This window comes from Lissotriton vulgaris, chromosome 3_1 (assembly GCF_964263255.1).
Source record: "Lissotriton vulgaris chromosome 3_1, aLisVul1.2, whole genome shotgun sequence".
NCBI classification, from domain to species: domain Eukaryota; kingdom Metazoa; phylum Chordata; class Amphibia; order Caudata; family Salamandridae; genus Lissotriton; species Lissotriton vulgaris.
In genome coordinates this window covers 1242219461-1242240667 of record NC_141689.1, presented here as the reverse complement: position 1 = coordinate 1242240667, position 21207 = coordinate 1242219461, and the positions used below count along the sequence as shown (strand labels likewise).

General features: G+C 50.8%; 1 protein-coding gene across 1 annotated transcript in view; it reads left to right on the top strand.

Annotated features, from left to right (window-relative positions):
- Window positions 1–21207, top strand: part of LOC147727726 (alpha-2-macroglobulin-like) — a 1118600-nt gene that overhangs the window by 649108 nt on the left and 448285 nt on the right. The gene's annotated exons all lie outside the window — the stretch shown is intronic.

Here is a 21207-nt window from a genome sequence, read left to right as displayed (position 1 = left end):
AGGTTCAACATCGGATGGTAAAAGATTACATTTGCCAATGGATTCCCACATATTTTTATCGATTATGGTAAACGGAGAACAAGAATCCGCCATAATTAAACATAGAACTGGTTGATAGAAAGAGCACATTTGGGTGGTTGGTTTGTAACAGACACTTCATGAACTTTGTTGTCCCGAATGACTAAGACCTCAATTTCACTATCACTACCATTTAGAGATGATTTACTGGTGTCATTAATTAGATTCACAGAACGTTTCCAGGATTCACGATCCCCAGTTCTGCACAGTTTAGAAAAATTACCTATTTTGTTGCATTTGAAGCATGTAACTTTGGTAGCAGGACACCATGGGGTTTTAGCAGAGTGTTTATTACTGCCACACCTGAAACAAAAACGCTTACTAGTAGTGAATGGCGTTCTTACACTGGAGAATTTAGCACGTGGATTGTTACTTATTTCATTGACAGAATAACATTTTAATTTGGGTTTGACCACATCTTTGTGATTTTTGGATATATCACTTAATATTCTTGGTTTGCGACTCCCTACAACACATACATCACTGTGGTCTTTGGAGTGTTCATTATTCAACTCCTTTACATAACGAGAAGTATTTTCAACCCTCCTAGCTACATTAGTAGTTTTTTGTAAAGACGGATCTTTTAGCTCTAACAACCTCTCTGGAATCTATGAATTATTGGCTCTGTTAATGAATTGGTCTCTAATTATCTCTTCATGAAGATCCTTGAATCTGCATGACGCAGCTAGTGTTCTTAAAATAGCAGCATATTGTTCAATGGTTTCTCCTGGTAATTGTACTCTGGAAAAGAATTTATGTCTTTCAATAACTATACTGGTATTTTTTACCATATTTATCCTCTAAGGCTTTCAAAGCTTCTAAATACGCATCTATCTATATATATAAAACGAATGTATGTCTGTCTGTTTGTCCTTTATGCATTACTACACCATTCATCCGATCGGCATGAAACTTTGGGAAGTTGTTGACTACACTCCTGCGAAGGTTTCTGGCAAAAAGAAAATGTGTTAAATATTGGCCCCGCGGGGCCCTCATAATCTTTCCAAAACTGAACATTTACACTTTCCGGTGCAACTCGCTTTTGCAATAACCATCAACAAAGCAGAAGGACAATCCTTGCAAGTGTGTGGACTAGATTTGGAGAATCTGTGCTTCTCACATGGACAACTGTATGTGGCCAGCTCATGCGTCGGAAAACCAGTATTCGTGTATGCACCAGACGGAAAAACTAAAAATACTGTGTATCTACAAGCACTCGAATAAATAAACAGAATTAAAACAACACTTTAAAATGTTTTCCATATTAAAATGAATAAGTTTCAATAAAAATGACACAATGTAAATTGAATGTTATCATAACAAGTTTCCTTAAATTGCCTTTCTTCTGAGATCGCAGCAACACGCAACGGGTAAGCTAGTCTGAAATAAATTGCTTAGTTTTTGAACTATCAAAAACAATCTTCTCATCACTAGAATTACCATCTTCATCACCTACAACATTTTGGGTAGTGGAATTGACAATTACAGGATTGGGTAAAGTCTTTAAACTTTTCTTCCCTCTATTCCTAGGTTATGCTTTAAGAGAGCCAACTTCTGCGAAGCAAAAAAGGTCTAGCCACCAATTGCTTCAAGATAAATCTCAAAAGATTCCTGCCAATCCTCCCATGCCATCGGAGGAATACCAGGATTCTGTAAAAATTTGGGTGGAGCTAAAACAGAAGTAGTTTCCATAACTGCAAAGAAGTAATAATATAAAATTGAATGTGAGGAAAGATGAGAAAAAAAAATAGATCATAAAAATACTGTTTTAGTAGTTATAATATAAACTTGAATGATGACACCCAAAGAAAATAACACAACAAATGAAAATAAATAAAGTAGACACCGCTGTCAAAAGTGTTGCTTGGCATTGTGATGCTGATGTTCATGAACTGTCCATTCACAGTAAAAATAACAAATTAACATAAATGAAGTAGACTTCGTTGTCAGGATAACACAGTTTGGTAGTGCTATGTGATGTAGAAAAGCAGTCGCAGTCAAAATAAATAATCAATGTAAACTCCGTAGTTAAAAGCAAAGTACCTGCTAACTGTTATAGACTTGAATTGTTTATACTCCTTAAGCGTGTAATCCTTAGTTAAACGCTCAATGTCAAATACTTGCGTAAGTAAGTAAGTAATAATTCTTTATTTAGATATAAAAAACATATCTTTAAAAGATTGCACAAATCACATTGTGTACAGTTTTATGAATTAAAAATGATAAAAGAGTAGAAAAATAAAATATGACCGTAAGTATGCTAGTTAAAACATTTCAATTTGTAGATTAGCCCTCCCGGTCTTTGCAAGTTCTATTGAAATACATGTTCAGTCTTGTCAATGAGCAGTAAGGCCTCAGCAGTGTCCATTTTATCTAGGTTGCGATAAGCATGCTGAATGAATTTGGACAAATTTATGTTTAAGACTATATTATCTGGAGACAGAGCAGCGATAATGGCATGCCTACAAGTCCGAACTCCCAGGCTGTTCCATTCTGGCTTAAGCAAACATCTGCGTTGGGAATTAAATGAGGGACAGATGCAGAGCACATGCAAGATTGTTTCTGTTGCTAACCCGCATCCTCTGCATGTTGTGTCCTTCTTCTTGCGACGCCAGGTGGGTAGATTTTGAAGAAAGCGCCAGTCTCCCATTCTTAGGGCAATCAGGAAGCGCTTTAGATAAGGTGAAAATGTTGTGGAGAGGTACGCAGCAGGGGTCAATCGTTTGTAGGAGTTGGCTACTGCCCAGGAATGACTACGTTTTGTGACAAGAGCTTTGTATGAGGCCAGAGATTTCAGTCTTACACATTTTTTGATTATATTTTTAAAAGCAGTCTGACTGGGGTTAAGAGCCCAAAGATCGGCAACTCACATTTGATGGATGTAATCATTCAGAAGGCGCCTGAATGTTCCCCCTGGATTAGTCTCATTGATTTCTTTCCAGATTAGGGATTCTAGTGTACCTGGTTCGGCCTGTCTTAAGGTAAGTGCCAACATTTGAGGCTTCATAGTTGGTTAATCCCAGCTCTAATCTAATCTGGGCCGGGGAAGCAGTGCTCGGCAAATGAAGTACCTTTCTGTATATTTTAGTTGTGTGTTTGTTTAGGGCAGTATTAATTTTGCCGTTGAAGATCTCTATGCCATAAGAAAGTGTTGGCCCAATTTTTGCTCTATGGACTTCTAATAAAGGGGCAAAGGTTGGTCCTGAAAGTTTCTTTGATAGCTTGGCCAAGGATACCACTAGGGCCGTAGTTTTAGCTGCGATCACACTGCTTTGCTTTGAGAAGCTGCCCCTTGTGTCCAAGTGGACGCCTAAATACTTATATGATTGGCAAATCGAAAGACTTGTTTTGTTAATTGACCAACCACCGCCACTGTAGTGTTTCTTACCAAATGGGACTATCAGGGTTTTCTCCATGTTAATTTCTAGTTGATTGCCTACCGTATATTGCGATAGTGCAACAAGGAGCCTTTGTAACCCTACTCTAGTGAGGCTAAACAGGACCAAGTCGTCAGCATATAAAAGGTTACATAATGCCGCACCTCCTATTTTGGGTGGATGACTATTTACCTTGTCTAGAGTGCTTGACAGGTCGGCTATGAATAGGTTAAAGAGAAGCGGGGCCAGCACGCATCCCTGCTTGACACTGGGTGAGGTCATGATTTTTCGCGAGAGATGCTAGCCGGACCCTAACTTCACTCGAACCCATGTGTCAGAGTAGAGTAGAATAATTGGTTTCAGTATTTTGTTAGGAATACCCCACTGTGTCAGTTTTTTCCAGAGAGCCGCCCTAGGCACTCTATCAAACGCTGCTTTAAAATCGACAAAGCAGCAAAAGACCATCCTGCGTGTTGATAAAGCTTTGTCGATTATAGTGGAAACTGCCAGTAAATTTGTCGTAGTTCCTGAATTGGCAATAAACCCTGTTTGGTTCAGAGGAATCAGATCGTGGTCCTTTACCCATTGCCTTAGATCCTCCAGCATGAGTCCTGCAAAATTGTTTTGCCTCTATGTCCAGTAGGGCGATTAATCTGTAGTTGTTAGGCATAGCTTGTGATCCAGATTTGTGTATGGGATGGATTATTTCGCCCCGCCATGAGTCCGGGATTGTCAATGTTCTCAGGGTGTGGTTAAAGAGATTTAGTAACACCGTGGACCAGAAAGGGATGTCCGATTTGAATAACCTTTGTGGCAGGCCATTCGGGCCTGGTGCTCCATCTTGTCTCCCTTTTGTCACTACTTTGGCAACTCGTTCCTCGGTTAGTGCATATGCGGGGGTAAGCCCATGATTTATATCCAGGGAGGTGTTCAGTGATACATCATCTACAATCCCGCATGCCCTAGGTGGACTGGTGCAGTCATGGTTGTCTTGTGCCTGAAAATGATCTGTTAAATATGTTACCCATTCTGCTTCCTGGATATTTGCAGAGCCAGAGTTTGTTAGGTTCAGGTTGGTGCTGTTGACAAGGGACCAGAATTTCCTTGAGTTTTTTTGCTTGCATTCCCACACCAATTTTACCCAGTATTGGTTTTCCTGAGCCTGTTTCTCTTGGGAGACTGCCCTCCTGAATGCTTTTTGGGCATGGTGATATGTGGCAAGGAAGGCGCTGTTCCCTGGGAATTTTGAGACCAGCCTCAATGCGGTGTTCCTTGCTCTCTTTAGTGGTGTTATGACGGCGGAGGTTGCGACCCCTACTGGTAGTGAGCGGTTAGATCTCTGCGCAGTCGCTGGATATGAGTTGATCAGGTGAAAGCACAGCTGCAACCATTTCCATATCGGGTTGGCATCTTTATCAAGACTGCCTGTTTTGAAGTCTTTGCTTTTAAAACACTCTGACTGTTGGATTCATTCCATTTGAGGTGATTGAGGTTTTCGGTATGAATTCCCTTGTAGGTTGTAGGAGCCGCTTTATGGAATTCCGGGTTTGTGGTGAAGATGATGACCTGGGGCCTGTGGTCGCTTTCAGACCGTGGGTGGATGCAAAAACTGTTCAACTTAAACAGTAGTTCTGAATTGCAGATAGTAAAGTCTAAGTGAGAATTTTTTCTTCCGTTTGACCAGGTCCAGTTTGGGGGTGAATCGCTTGTTGTCCTTCCATTCACTACCAGGTAGCGTGCGTTGTAGAATCTCATCACAGAGAGCTCACCTAATATATTTGGGGCTTGCTTCAGATGTTTGGATTGAGTCATGGCCTCAAAGATGTTAGTCAGGTCGGGCCCTTCCATGTCTGCTGCATTCCCCTGAAATAGACTTGTGTTGAAATCTCCCGTGATGATGCGGTCCAAGTTGGGATATTCAGTGGCGATGTCATTCATGATTTCGTACAGTCGGACCAGGTGGTCTTTTTTTGTACGGGTGCTGGGGTTAATATACACATTGACGAGGAGAATTGGACGCTGCATCCTCCAGGGGTTAATTTTGACCCCAAGTGACCAGTCTTCTTTGAAGTGAAATTGATTGAGAGCAACTTTTAGGTTGTTTGAGATGTATATGGACAAACCGCCTTTGGGGTGGCCAAATCGGCTGTCCCTGAGAGCTGCTTTCCAAAACTTGATATAACCTTCTATGGGACGACCCTCTGTCGCCCAAGTTTCCTGTAGGGCGATTGCTGCATGTTTGCACAAGAAAGCCATGGTGTCATCGTTTGAAGTTTTTTGATGAAGTCCACTGATATTCCATGAACACAGTGAGAATGGAGGCCGTCCCTGCTTGTTATCTCTTTTGTACTGTATGTACGCCGCTGAGAGGGGTTTTCTGGAGGAGTTGTGTGTTTCTACAAGTGTTTCACTCGCTGGCGGTCAGTTTGAGTGTTTTAATGACAGGATTGCTGGCACCCACCGCCAGCTATAATTAGGTTCTACATTATCCCCAGCTTTTTCGGGCCCTTTTGGTTTGATGTCGGCCCCTGAAGCATTTTTTAAGACCGAGTAGGGTCTCACGCATCCTGTTATTTTAGATGTTGCCAGATAGCTGGGTGAAGTCGGTCTTGTTAGCAGAGAGGTAGGATACCCGGGGGTGGAATAAGGGTACACTCTAATTCCCCAGTTCCGCAGAGTCGGCTTCTGTTCAAGAAAAGCTCCTACCCAGCTGGCCGATGAAAAAGTCACCACAGTGACCTCAGAGAGTTGATTTCCTCGAGGGGAGAGGAATTCAATGGATTCTATATTGTTCGTGGCCAGTCCAGCTAGACCCAGAATTCCTTCTGCTAGCTTTAACAGATTGGATCTGTTGAGAATGTGGTGCCGCCCTTTAGATTTATATTCGGGGGCCAGTAGAATCTGATGGCACAGTGGATCATTATTGATTGACTCCGGAACACTTGTGGGCTTAATGTTGGAATTTTCGACTGTCCTGTCTGGTTTGATTTCGTATAACTGTTGTGACAGTCGTTGCGAGGCCCTCTTCAAATGTAAACTGTGACTGGTCGCAGCTTTAGGATCGTTGCGGATGGTTTTGGAGTAATTGAATCTTGACATTGCGTTTTCTTTTCCCGGGGAGATGAGAGCCGTCGATGGTCTGGATTTTTCTTGTGTCATCTTAGGCCCGGTTGCACTTGCCGTCTCTGAGCTGACCCTGGTGATTTCTGTGTGGGCCCTGCCCTCAGTTGTTTCTGGGGCCATCGTTTGTTTGCTTTGGTCCTGTGGGCTCCTCGCAGATTCTTGGGTGAGTTTTTCCAGGGTGACTCCGTTAGGGGTAATCCTTTGCTCTGCTGCACTTTTTTTGAAGGGGATTTTTTGTTTTCAACTTTTTTGAAGATAGGGAAGAGTTCCTGGTGGACCATGTTGGAGTTTGCCCTAAGTTTATTTCTGGCTTTGCGCTGGCGTTTACGCTCTCTTTTACTATGTGGTAAAACTGGCCCTGGGAGGGCCGCCACTGTTGATTCGCTTTGAGAAACGGGGCTGTTTGTTTGCACAGGCCCAAGATGATCATGCCTGGTTGTGGGTCTGATTGGTGACAAAGGGGGCCGTTTTCTGCCGTCAGGTTTGATTTTGATTGAGCGCTCTGGGGATGACCGTTCAGCTTCGTTGGGCCAGTAGTTGTTCCTGTATTTGGAACCTCTCCTTCATTTGTGTTTGTGTTTGTGTTCTGCTTAGCAGGAACCTCAGTGGGGTTTAGATGTTCTTGCTGTGTGGGGGGTGGCGATTTGGTAAAAACGTTTCCTCCCCTCAGCAACTTTACTTCTCTTATGACAGTGGTTAGGCATTCTGGGAGCAGAGAAAGAGAATCTATGATTGGGGAGCAACAGCAGGTTGATTGGGCAAGCTTTGTGGAGGCTTGCGCCTGTAAAGTTAAGGAATTGAGTTTGTCTAGTTTGCTGTCGATCCCAGACGTAAATAGTGCCAAGGTGTTTAGTAGGTCGACCTGCACCTCCAGTTTTATCGAATGGTAATTAAGTGCGTTAACTGTTTGCTGCAGGGTTTGTAAAAGTTGTGGCCAAGCACTGGTCCCGGTGTTTTCTTCAATAAATGTGTTTTTCGTTTGGGATCGGGCTGGACCTGGATGAACTTTCAGACATCTTGAAAAAAAGAGACAAGTCCATCATAAACTGATCGTTCTGGGCAGGCAATGCTGGCTGGCTTTGCGATGTATCCTTTGTGTGTCCAGATGGCGAAAATATCATGTACGGGGGACTCAAAGCTGGTGGTGCTGTTGTGGAGATTATTGTTTGGGGGGTTGAGGATTGTTGACTGCTGTTAGAGTGCTCGGGGTTGGCTTGCCCATGAATTTGTGTCGTTGTTGTTTGGTGATAAGAGGCCAAAAGAGGCATGGTTGTGGTCGCTGCATTAGTTACAGTAGGTTGAGGCGGCATTAAGTGAACCTCTGTTGGGCACATAGTGTTCTCCAGCTGGGTTTGTAGTGCTTGACAGGGCCAGTGGTCCTCTGCTGCAGACACTGAAAGCTTTTCCGATGGAAGGTGGTCAAGTTGAGAGTTTTTGCTTTTTTGGTCGTTACAGGTAGACCCAAAAATGTAGACCTCTGATGGCTCGATTGCCTTCGCGGTTTCAGGTGCCCAATGTTGCGTCAAGGCCAAGTTAAGCGACCCAGGTTGGACCAAGTTAATCGAGCCTGGTTGCGCCAGGGGAATAATGGTTGTTGCCTCCGAAGATTGGGCTCGTGGTTGTGGCGGTTCCGCGGACTTAGATGAAGTTTTTTTAAAGAAGTCCCGTATGCTTAGTGGGTTTTGTCTTTTTAAACCGTGGTTGGCGTTGGCCAAGACCTCTGCGACGTTGGGTTGTGTAGCTTTCCTTCTTTTGGGCGCTGTGTACTTCCTCTCTTTTCCTGATCTCATTGTTTCCCGAAGGCTTGGGCTTGGGCTTGGGCTTAGGCTCTTCTGGTTGCTCTCAGATCCAACACCAGTGGTACTTTGTTGCAGCTTTGTTACAACAGCAAGTTTTCGAAATTCTGGCTTTGGGACTGTGTGCAGGTTGAGCGTTGTGCGGCTGTGTTAGTATATGGCACCCCCCTGATCACCCCGTCCCTCCTGCGCAGGGTCCCCCAACCCTACCCCAACCCGCTGACACCACCTCACCACCTCGCCTCTCCGGGTCGGACCGGAGTCCGAAAGCAACTGAGGCAACTGGGGCTGTGTGCTGCGCAGCTCTGGGAGGCGCGTGCAGGCACCACAGGGCCTGGGGGTGAGATGGAGCCAACAGGGTCTGGGTGGTTAGTCAGGACCTGGGCTGGCACTGGGATGGAGAGAAGGGGAGCAGCCCCAGAGCTGGTGGGCTCCCGTAACCAGCAAAGCGGCGAGCGGCGAGTGAGGGATAACTGAGGGCGGTAAGCGCTAGGAGGCTGAGGTGCCCACGAGAGCAATGGGAGCACCGCAAGCCGGGAGGACTACAGGAACTAGGCCGATGGGGAGGACTCAGAGAGAAACTCAAGAACTCTGGGGCTCTATGTGCGTTGAGCTGCAAGCACAAATGCCGAGCAAGCGCCAGGAAAGCAGCGCATGGGGGGGGTGAAGGGGGGACCAGAGAAGAAGCCGCCCGCTCACCAGAGTGAACGGCGGTGATGGCGCGAGAGATTGACTCTCAAATTACCCTCTCTGTCAGCCCCTGTCAATCCCCGTGCCCCCACTCGCGTGCGCCGAATGCTGCCTTACTGTGAATCTCTTGCGGGTCACTCCGGTCTCTATCGTCCTCCCCCACGGCTACAAGGCGACCGTCTGCCTCGCTGTGCCCTCGCCGAGCCCGCAGCTCCCCACTCTCAGTGCGGCCCCCGCGCACCGCACACCCGCTGCCGGCAGCCTCTCCGCTCTCCAACGCAGCCCGACTACCTGGCGAGCCTCAGCAGTCACGCTAGTGGGACGCGGCCAATCCAACAGCCTCTGACTGACTCTTCAGTTGATTTCAATCACTGCCGGCTACAGTGACCTTTATTTTTCCATAAAAGTGCAAATTATACGGACAGATGACTCGTTTCGGCCAACGAGAAGGCCTTGCTCACAAATACTTGCAATTACTTGCTTGAAGGTAAATCACAGAGCGCGTTGCTAAGCTACCACGTCTTCCACAACATGAACGTGCTGGATAATGGAAACGCGAAGACGTCAGAAGCCCACAATGCAACGTACAATGACGTGAGAAGAATGAACATGTTGTGACTTCGACATCAGCAATGGGAAAAAAAATGCCAGTCACAGCATCACAAAAGGAACCTGCAGCCAACTTCGCCATTGAGAAGTTGGAGAATGTCGGATTTAAAGGTAAAAAAAGCACTTGAATCGGGGAATTTCAGTACTTTAAATACACATGCAGGAAATGTCTTTGATGTAAAAACAGTGGCAACTAACGTTGGAGAATAACAGCATGAACGCGAATGCGCAGCGTGGCAAGAAGTATTCAGTCCTCACCTTTCTCGCCACACAAACATGAAGGATTGCTTACTCCACTACCGGCACAAACGAAGCTAGCACATCGCAGCACACAACTCTTACCTTACCAGGTAGGTCGCTCCCCCCCCGCTGCAGCTCCTCCAGCGCTTGTGCCCTGCACCCTTGGTTCCGCTGCCCATTCCTGGGCGCCGTTTTTCCTCACCCCCCCGCCCACTGCTCATTGTTCCCGCTGCTGCTTCCCCTGCAGCCCTCCCCCTGCACCCATTCACCAACCCCTGCCTCCCGCCTCCTGCCTCCCAGCTGCTCCTCCCTCCCAGATCCCCATTAACTGGCAGCAGCGCGCGGTGGGGAGAGCGACCCCTGACCTTACCAGGTAGGTCGCTCCTCCTCTGCTGCAGCTCCTCCAGTGCTTGTGCCCTGCACCCTTGGTTCTGCTGCCCATTCCTGGGTGCCGTTTATCCTCGCCCCCCCGCCCACTGCTCGCTGTTCCCACTGCTGCTGCCCCTGTGGCCCCGCCCCGTGCCCTTTCGCCAACCCCTGTCTCCCAGCTGCTCCTCCCTCTCAGTTCCCCTTAAAATGGAGACACGCACGTGGGCTGTGCCTGTCCGTGCCTGGACCACGCCCAGCGCCAGAACCCCTGGACCCCGCGAATGCCACGACACCAGACTCCACTACAACGCCAGCAGCCTCCATGCACTCAACGCCGGCTGAAACAACACCTGCTTCCAGGCCACCCCAAAACGGACCCACGGACCCTTCTCCTGCCACACCTGCAGCTTCACCTGCAACAGAACCACCAAAACTCCAAGGACGGGACCCTACCACCTCCGCTGCATACTCCTAACCACCCGCTCTGCAAGCAAGCATGCCGCCAACTTCAAACTCAGACAACTCGTCACCGCAACCACCCACGCTGCCGTCCACACGCTCGACCCCATCTTCTCGACAGGCACCCACGTCGCCTTCGACCACACCACCGAACTCCACTGGACCGGCCACCGTTGCATGCATTTCACCTTCAAGAAACCAACCACGCACCACTGTACCCAACAGCTGCCTCGCCGCTGCTGGAGCAAAGTCACCGAAGACCGGCTGATCACCGCCCTCGCCCAGAACCCACCCACCAACCCCACCAATCCAAACGCCGCAGCCCGCAACCTCAGACAGTGGATCGACGACTGGATGTATGACGTTACAACGCATACTTTTAAAACGCCTACCTTTAAAACACATTTTTTACACCGCAACATCCATTACAATGCATACCATTACAACGCCTACCATTACAACGAATACTTTGAAACTACCTTTACAACGCATTCCACTACAACGCCTACTACATTTACAATGCATACCATCACAACGCATAACATTACATTGCATGTAAGGTAAGTATTGGATAGTTTAGGGGTAAAAATTACTATTCTAACTCCAGGGGGTGCATCAGTAGGGTAAGTGTTGGATAGTGTAGGGGTTAAAATTACTATTCTAACTCCAGAGGGGGCAACAGTAGGGTAAGTGTTGGATAGTGTAGGGGTAAAAATTACTATTCTAACTCCAGGGGGTGCAACAGTAGGGTAAGTGTTGGATAGTGTAAGGGTACTATGTGTTTTAATGCTATGCGTTGTAATGGTATGTGTTGTAATGACTGTGTTGTAATGGCATGCGTTGTAGTGGTGTGCATTGTAGTGTCATGCGTTGTAATGGTTGCGTTGTAAATGCATGCGTTGTAATGGATGTTGCGTTGTAAAGGTTTCGTTGTAATGGTAGTGCGTTGTAAAAGTTGCGTTGTAAAGGTTGTTTCCCTCGACCACTGCACCAACACCCTCGCCCCGCTCAAGAAACCCTCCAACAAAAACGCCAGCAAGAGAGCCACCTGGTTCACCGACGAGCTCCAGACCTCCAAACATGCATGCCGGAAACTGGAGAAAATATGGCTCCACAAACGCACACCGGACAACCCCGCAGCCCACAAGGACACCACCCGCAGACATCACCACCTCATCAGATTAGCCAAGAGATCCTCCTTCAAAGACCGCTTGGATAATAACGCACACGACAGCAAAGAGCTCTTCAGCATCGTAAAGGAACTCTCCAACCCCAGCGCCAACGCCAACGACATTCTGCCCTCACAAGAACTGTGCGAATCACTAGCCATTTTCTTCCTCCGCAAGATCGCTGACATCCACAACAGCTTCAACACCACTACCGCCCCGGCTACGCCAGACTCCACCTCCCCTGTGAACACCACCAGCGACATCCGCCTGACCTCCTGGTCCAACGTCAGCGATGACAAGAACTCTATCCACTCAGGATCTCTGTCAGACCCATGCCCACACCACGTATTCAACAAAGCAGACGCAGCCACAGCACCCCAACTACGGAAGGTCATCAACATCTCCTTCGAAAGAGTGACATTCCTGGAAAGCTGGAAGCACACCGAAATCAACGCCCTCCTCAAGAAGCCCAAGGCGGACCCCAAGGACCTCAAGAACTTCCGGCCTATCTCCCTGCTCCCGTCCCCGGCAAAGGTCATCGAGAAAATCGCCAACAGACAATTGACCCGCCATCTGCAAGACAACAACATCTTGGACCCGTCCCAGTCCGGATTCAGACGAAACTGCAGCACAGAGGCAGCCCTCATCGCAGCCACAGACGACATCAGGCGCCAAATAGACAATGGTGAAACATCAGCCCTCATCCTCCTGGACCTGTCGGCCGCCTTCGGCACGGTCTGCCATCGCACTCTACAGACACGCCTCCTAGAAGCCGGAATCCAAGAGAAGGCCCTTGACTGGACCACGTCCTTCCTCTCCAGCAGAACCCAGAGCGTCCGCCTCCCACCCTTTCGGTCCGAAGCCACCAACATCATCTGTGGCGTCCCCCAGGGGGCATCCCACAGCCCGACGCTGTTTAACATCTACATGTCCCCCCTCGCACAAGTGGCCCACCATCACGACCTCAACATCATCTCCAGTGCCGACGACACCCAGCTCATCCTCTCGCTCACCAAAGACCCACACACAGCCAAAACCAACCTCCACGAGGGAATGAAGGCCATCGCCGACTGGATGAGGAGCAGCCATCTGAAGCTAAACTCGGACAAGAGGGAGGTACTCATCCTGGGACCCACCCCCTCAGCCTGGGATGACTCCTGGTGGCCGACCACACTGGGAACAGCACCAACACCCACCGACCATGCACGCAACCTAGGATTCATCCTTGACTCCTCCCTCACCATGTCTAAGCAGGTCAACGCCGTATCCTCCTCCTGCTTCAACACCCTCCACATGCTCTGCAGGATCTACAAGTGGATCCCGACCGAAACAAGAAGAACGGTGACACAGGCCCTCTTCAGCAGCAGACTGGACTACAGCAACACACTCTACGCAGGAATCCCAGCCAAACACCTACGACGACTACAACGCATCCAAAACGCCTCCGCCCGACTGATCGTCAACATCCCTGCCGCAGCCACATCACCCCCCACCTGAAAGACCTACTCTGGCTCCCCATCGACAAGAGGATCACCTTAAAGCTCCTCACCCATGCACATAAAGCACTCCACAACGCCGGACCAGCCTACCTGAACAGCAGACTCAGCTTCTACACCCCCACCCGCCAGCCCCGCCAGCCTCGCCCTCGCTGCTGTCCCCCACATCCAACGAACGACCTCCGGCGGCAGATCCTTCTCCTACCTCGCTGCCAAGACCTGGAACACCCTCCCTACCCACATACAGCAGACCCAAGACGTACTCTCCTACAGAAGACTACTCAAGACCTGGCTCTTTGAGCAGTAGCAGCACCCCCCTCCCCTCAGCGCCTTGAGACCCTCACAGGTAAGTAGCGCGCTCTACAAGTACTCCGATTGATTGATTGAACTCTTGCACCTCATAGTAGTTTGCCGGTGGGGGCGTGGCTTGGATGCCGAGGAGGTAGGCAGCGTGAGCTCGGAGCTCCGTGCCCGATCCCGGAAAATATCCTGAAAATTCATTTGAACCCCGAGATAAAGGACACTATCCGGTACTGGACGGTACTGCGGAGGGTCCGGGACCCACGGAGGACGACACCGAGCCTTCCCACAGCAGTAACTCAACTTTGAAAGCTGAACTCGGCCGAGAAGTCGCGGACCCCAAAATGGCGGCGAGGGCATGGGATAGCTTGTGACGGAGACATCTGCCCGGAGACCCACTGAAGACCACTCCCGGACACGCTAGAGGTGTTGGCGGCCGAGTCGCGCCTCTCCCCAGGTGCCGGATGGACTTTTGGCGCGCCCTTGGGCGGTGGTTGAGGACCGTCTCCTGATTGGGGCAACAACGGTGCGACAGTGACCCGGAGACGAGGACCCCAGACCTCTGGCGCAACTGGCGCTGGCCGGGCCACGACCGCTCGGTGCTTCCTGCTTCTTGGTGACATTTCTGGGCCTGAGAACCCGGCCGGAGGACGGTGCCCGGCGACGCTCGGAGGGCGACCAAGTACACACTTGAGGACCACCGCCCACCCCGGCCCAGATGGGGAAGCCGAAGGGGAAGGGAGATGGCGCGACCGACACTGAGGCGGCGGAAGGAGCGGAGAGAGACCACGCGGCGTTACAGCGGATGCAGGATCGTATCCTGGAAGCCATCGCCACCACAAAGGATGCCCTGCAGCAAGATATAGCTCAGGTGGCAACGGGCTTGGGCCTCCTGAAGGCTGACCACGACAAACTCAAGGACAGGGTGAAATCCGTGGAGTCCACGGTTAAGGACTTAGCCCCGGCCCAGGCAACGGTGAAGGCCCAGATGGCCGACGTGATGGACCGTCTGAAGGTGCTGGAAAGGAGGGCCGAGGATGCAGAAAACAGGAACAGGCGCAACAACGTACGCCTAGTGGGCCTGCCGGAGAAAATTGAAGGCGACGACATGGTGGGCTATTTGGATAACTGGCTGCGGACGGAGGTAGCACCAGAAGGTCTGTCCCCCTTCTTCTCCCTGGAGCGGGCACATAGAGTTCCGGCGCGTCCGCCAGCCTTGGGCCTTCCTCCTCGCCCGGTGGTGTTCAAGTTGCTCCATTACCGGGACAGAGACTGGCTTTTGCAGAGGGCGAGAGAGGCAGGGCCCTTTCAAGTGGAAAACAACAGAGTCACCATGTTCCCGGACTACACGTTTGAGACTCAGCGACTCCGGGCAAACTTCCTGTCCCTCAAACGGGAGCTCCGCCAGGAAGGCATCAAGTACTCCCTGTTGTTTCCTGCCAAGCTAAGAGTGGTGGTGGATGAGAAGTCTTTATTCTTCACGACTTCCGCGGACGCATGGGACTGGTGGGACACTTATAAGGCAGGAACGGACGGTGCTAAGGCCAGGGAGGAAGAGGCTAAGGTGGAAAAGCCGATCAGGCAGTCCCAACGGATCAGAAGGAACCGCAAGAGGACCGGGAAACCTTCGATGTCGCAGACGGAGGCGGAGAGGCAGGCGGCCCTACAGGCGGTGGTGGACTTATCTAGAGCCGCCAGGACTCAGTCTGGGAAGGGTACGGATTCGGAGGCCCCGGGCACGGGCTCAGAGACAGGACAATCGGAATTTGGTGGAGCCCGGGGCCCTATTGTGACGCCGCAGACCTCGGGAGAGATACTGGAGGCGTGATGAACTGGTATGGCGGAATGGACTCGCTGGTTGGACACCGGGGCGATGGACCCGCAGCAGTGGACAGATATTGATTGAGGTTTTGGGGAGCTGTAATGTGGGGATTGTGGGGTGGAGCGCGCGGGGCTGATTTGTTGGAGGTCTTATAGCATTGAGCCGCGCCTTACTGGCCCCTAAGGTCATCGCAGTGGGGACTGCGAATATTACCACCTTTCCTTGAGGGGTGGTCGGGAGTGTTGGTTTGGATGGGGGTACTTCCAGTTGCGGGGGGGCCTGTCCTGGGGGGGTGGGAGTTGCGAGCAGTTGGGGTTGCTCAGGGGGTTGTAGTTGTTGGAGGGGTTTGGCTTCCTGTTTGGAGAGGGTGGGCCCGTGGTCGCGGGACTTATACGAACACTGTTCTTTGCTGTGGAGTCCGGTTGTGTAGGGGGGAATGGCTAGTGCTGGAGCGTTGAAATGTGTGACCTGGAACGTGCGGGGTATGCAATCCATGACGCGCAGACATAAGGTTCAGGCGTACCTCAAGCGTAGGGGGGTTCACATAGCGTTTTTGCAGGAGACGCACCTCAATAAGCAGGAAGGGGCGGCTCTACAAAGGCGCTGGAGGGGGCAATTATTCTATACGACATTTTCAGCATTTGCGAGGGGGACATTGATTTGGATACGGGCGGGGGTCCCCTTCCAGGTCTCGAAGTCGTCGATAGACCCAGAGGGCAGATATGTGGCGGTGGAAGGAAGGCTGAGAGGCAGGATGATTTCTCTCTGTAATGTGTATGCTCCTAATGTAGATCTGCCCGCTTTCTTGTCTAACATATCGGGCAAATTGGCGGGTTATTTGGCAGGGCCGGTCCTCTTGGGAGGGGACTTCAACTCAGTTGAGGATGTGCTACTAGATAGGTCCCATCCCCCGCTGCGCGCGTCCCCAGCACATAGGATCGCCAAGCGTAGATCAGAATGGCAGGAGAGCTGGGCCCTCACGGATGCATGGAGGGCGTTGCACCCCACCACTAGGGACTACTCCTTTCACTCGCACCTGCATGATTTACATGTGAGGCTGGATGCGTTTCTTTGTTCGGAATGTGTGCTCCCCGCGGTGGGAGGGGCGGAATACTTGGCAGGACGATATCGGACCACAACCCCTTGTTGATGTCTCTGGAATGGATGGTGACAGTTAACTGCGTGCCAACATGGCGCCTGCAACCTGACACCCTGGACGACTTGTTGTTCAGGGAGGCCCTGAGTGAACGTATTGAGAGGTATTTTGAGGAGAACAGTGGCTCGGCTTCCACGAGGGCGGTTGAATGGGATGCTTTCAAGGTGGTGGTGCGGGGACACTGTATTGGGCACACGGCAGGGGCGCGGAAGACACTGTTGGATGACTTGGACAAGGCTGAGACACGGCTGAGGGATCTTGAGAAGAGGCGCCCGAATCACCCTGAACTGCAGGAGGGGCTTAGCGGGGCGCGGGAGGGGCTGGCGGTGGAGCTGGAGCGGCTGCGTAGCTTCGACCACAAGGCGTACGTGACGAGGGCGCATGCGGAAGGTGATAAGGCGGGGGCGATGTTGGCTTGGCTTGCTAATCCTATCCGGGGGGGAGGGCCGATCATGAGGATCCAGGAGCCAGGGGAGGAGCCTTGCCACTCCCAACCCGGGATCCTGAACAAGTTCCGAGCTTATTATGAAGGGCTCTATCTGAGTGGTGACACGGGAGGGGCGGAGGAGCTTGAGGAGTTCTTGGACGGGCTAGAGTTGCCGCGAGTGGAGGACTCGGAGGCAGAAGAGTTAGGGCGGCCCATCTCCCTAGGAGAAATAGGTTGTGCTATAAAACAGATGGCTAGAAACAAGACCCCGGGCCTTGACGGTCTACCGATCGAATTTTATGGCAAATACCTAGAACATCTTGCTCCGCGGCTGCGCGAGGTATACAATGAGGCGCAGGAGAAGGGCCGACTCCCGGGCTCTATGTGCGAGGCCCTTATGATCCCACTTTTGAAGCCGGGCAGGGAGGGTGCGGCGCTGTCCTCGTATCGCCCGTTGTCTATGTTGACGACGGACTACAAGATCCTCAGTAAAATTCTGGCCAACAGATTATTAGTGCACATGACGGGCCTGGTTCATGGTGACCAGTGCGGTTTCATACCGACGCGCAATACCACTCATAACATCCGTAGACTTACGAGACTGATGGGTGCGGACTGGCCAGACACCGTCTCCCCATTTGTCCTGTCCATCGACATTGAGAAGGCATTTGACAGCCTCGAATGGGGATACTTGTATGAGGTGATGCGTCGCTTCGGGTTGGGAGACGGATATATACAGTGGACCAAGGTCCTCTATACTGAGGCGGTAGCAAGGGTCCGGGTGGGCGCACTGATCTCAAGACAATACCCGATTAGGCGTGGCACTAGACAGGGTTGTTCCCTATCTCCGCTACTGTTTGCGTTGGCAATGGAACCCTTCGCTGCGGTAGCCAGACTGGGCCGCCACTACGCAGGCTTGCCTTTTAGGGGGAGGCCACACCTCATCTCCCTATATGCGGATGACTTGTTGATGTTTTTGGCTGATGCCGGCGCCGAACTTCAGGGGGCGCGGAGGCTACTGGAGCAGTTCGGTAGGTTATCGGGCCTGAGGGTCAACTGGCCTAAATCCTGTCTGTTTCCCCTGAGGCCGGGAGAGCCATGCCCACTCACTGCTCAGGAACTCCGGTGGGAGCCGCGCTGCCTACATTATCTAGGGGTTTATGTTTACCACGCCCCGTCCGACCTGCTGGATGGCAACATAATTCGCTGTATTAACGCCCTGCGTGGATCTATGGACTTCTGGGCGACTCTACCGCTCTCCCTGGCTGGTAGAATTTCCCTGCTTAAAATGATAGCCCTGCCCAGGCTTTTGTATTATTTTAGGACACTGCCGGTATGGATCCCGAGTTCGGTTTTCAAACGCCTGAGGTCACTGATTATAGCGTTCCTGTGGGGCACGGGTAGGAGACGCATAGCGCTCGACACGCTGTTACGCCCCAAAGATGAGGGAGGTATGGCAGTGCCGGACTTCGAAGGATATTACCTCGCCGCGCAGCTGCAGACTTTTACTCAGGAGGTGGCGAGAGTTTATAGAGGTCCCGAGGACGCGAGAGCCGAAGGCACCCCGCGACACGTTCTGGCTTATATTACGCTGCACCAGAAACTCCGAGTGGGAGACCTGACGGCCGAGGAACAGACTTTCCGGCTATGTTGGGACCGGGCCCGTTAGCGGGCGGGTGTCCGCCTTATGTATGCCCCCGAAATACCGCTGGGAATGATCACTGCCCTCCCACATGGAGGTGATTGGTCACGCTTGCTAGGGTGGGAGGAGGCGGGAGTGCACGTGCTGGGTGACCTCTACGAAGATGGGGTGTTGCTGCCGTTTCGGGACCTGCAGGAGAGATTTGACCTACCGAGGGGTGACTACCTGCTGCACGCGGCAGTCACGGGCGCCATGCGAGCCCACTGGGGGGAAGGGCTGCAGGAACCAGGCACCTCGATGGCTTGCCAGTACGCCATGATGGCGGCGGGAACCTTTAAGGCCGTCACGTGCCTGTGCTCGAGGATGCAGCGGGAGGCCTTGCAACCTTTGGCAGCCCTGAAGGCCAAGTGGGAGCTGGACCTCCAGGTGGAGATACCAGACACGACCTGGGGCCAACTGCTGAGGAGGGCGCGGAAGAGCTCGAGGAATGCCAGGTTCCAATTGATCCACTTTTATGTTATCCACAGGGCATACCTCACGCCCGGGAAAATCCAACAGTACTTTGGGGCGACCGAAGCTGCTTGTCCCAGATGTAATACAGCGGGGGCGGATCTATGTCATATGCTGTGGGATTGCCCCTCTTTAGGCGACTATTGGCAGGAAGTTGGGCGGGCCCTTAACGGCGCGACGGACAGGGATATCCAGTATACTAAAGCAGTTGGCATCCTTCACTGGTTCCCACATACACCTAGAAATACGATGTCAAGTAAATTTATAGATTTAGGGCTTATCTTGGCCAAGCGGGAGATCACACGAAATTGGAAGTCCAGAGTGGGGCCCACGTATAAAAGATGGTATGGGGAGTGTCTGAGATGGGCAGCGTGTGATAGTACCCTACGGTACCAGATGGCTTGGAGGTCGAATGACGAGAAAGCACTGGAAAGGGCGACTGCATGGGAGGTGATGGTGCAGGCGCTCAGGGAAGTGGACGATGAGGGGCAGGAAGGCGAGAGCGAACTAGCTGGAGCAGGCCCCAACACTACACAGGAGAACACACCTTAGCGATTGTTTGCTTCCTCCTACAACACACCGGGCACCAATACATGGTTACTCAAGCGCAGCGCGACCACGGGGGAGGGCGGGTGGGAAGCTGGTTTGGAGGGATGTTGGGGTCCCGAAATTGGGGGAGGGGGAGGGGCGTAAATCACAAAAGCATTCCAGGGTTATGTGCAAAATAAAGCGGTCAGACAATGTAAGAAGTACGGGACCAGAACGGAAATGAAGCCACCCGCGTCAAGAGCGGGGTGATCCCTCCGGATGAAGATCGAATGTCTTCAATCGAATCGGTTCATGTCATGCTATTTTATTTTTTGCTGAATATCTTGTCTGTACATTTATATTGGTGATGCAATAAAAATGATGTTAAAAAAAAATAGTAGTTTGCCGGTAACAGAATCACTGTAGCACGAAGACTCTTTCCTCACGGCTGCTCACTGAAAAGTTTGGTATCACCAGAACACCACCATATCGCACAACGAATCACCATCAAAATTTAGCTCGGCAGCACAGTAGCAGGTCAGGTAGCCGTAAATATCTTCATCAAAGTCTGTTTACGGAATTTCCGCCAAACATTTAGTTCCGTCTCAAGGGTTGCACCGGGTCCAAACTTCAGCCTGCTCGTCGCCACTTTTAAAAGGAAGATAAATCGATAATTGTAATAATAAAATAAGTTTTATTAAAGTAACAACCCCTGAGACACGTTGTCGTGGCTCCACTCCTTTCCAACTTTCTACACTTCAGAATCTAGAGAAGAACCTGGCATGATCACAGAACATTGGCTACATCAATACACTGAGGTACTACATGTTAATAGATATAACATATTTCTTAATCAGTATTGTGCTGAATACCCTCCTTCCAAGGAAACATGTAAACACCAAACTGCCTCCTGTCTGGCACTTCTTTCTTCTCGTCCTCACAGTGTGCATGGGGGCAGGAGTGACTTCCTTCCAGGCTGCTCGAGGCATCCCACTCGCCTCTTGAAGTCATGTATACGGTGTAAACAAGCTTTGAGAGCTGGAATAATGATAGGTGCTGCAGGTCAAATGTTAGGGTCATGGCTTCAGTTTTGTGTCCACAGTAACAGGAGTTGCAGCAGATTAGAAGTGAGATGCTTTGGTAGAGCTCTGCATTAGCAATAAACCTGGAGTGGTGGCTGCTGCAGTCTGCAGATGGGGTTTGAGTTTCATTAGTAAAGTGCTTTGATGCAATAGTAGTGGAGCAGGTGAGAACTCAAGAGCTTTGGCCTAGCTACCACCAAATCTGTGTGAGATTTGAGAGAACGGCTGAAGATGCAGTGGTTTACTTGTAGGTTGCCCTGTATTTGACACCTAACTGCACATGCCTACTTCAAAAGCAAGCACTTGGTTTATAACCCCACTACAGCTCACACTG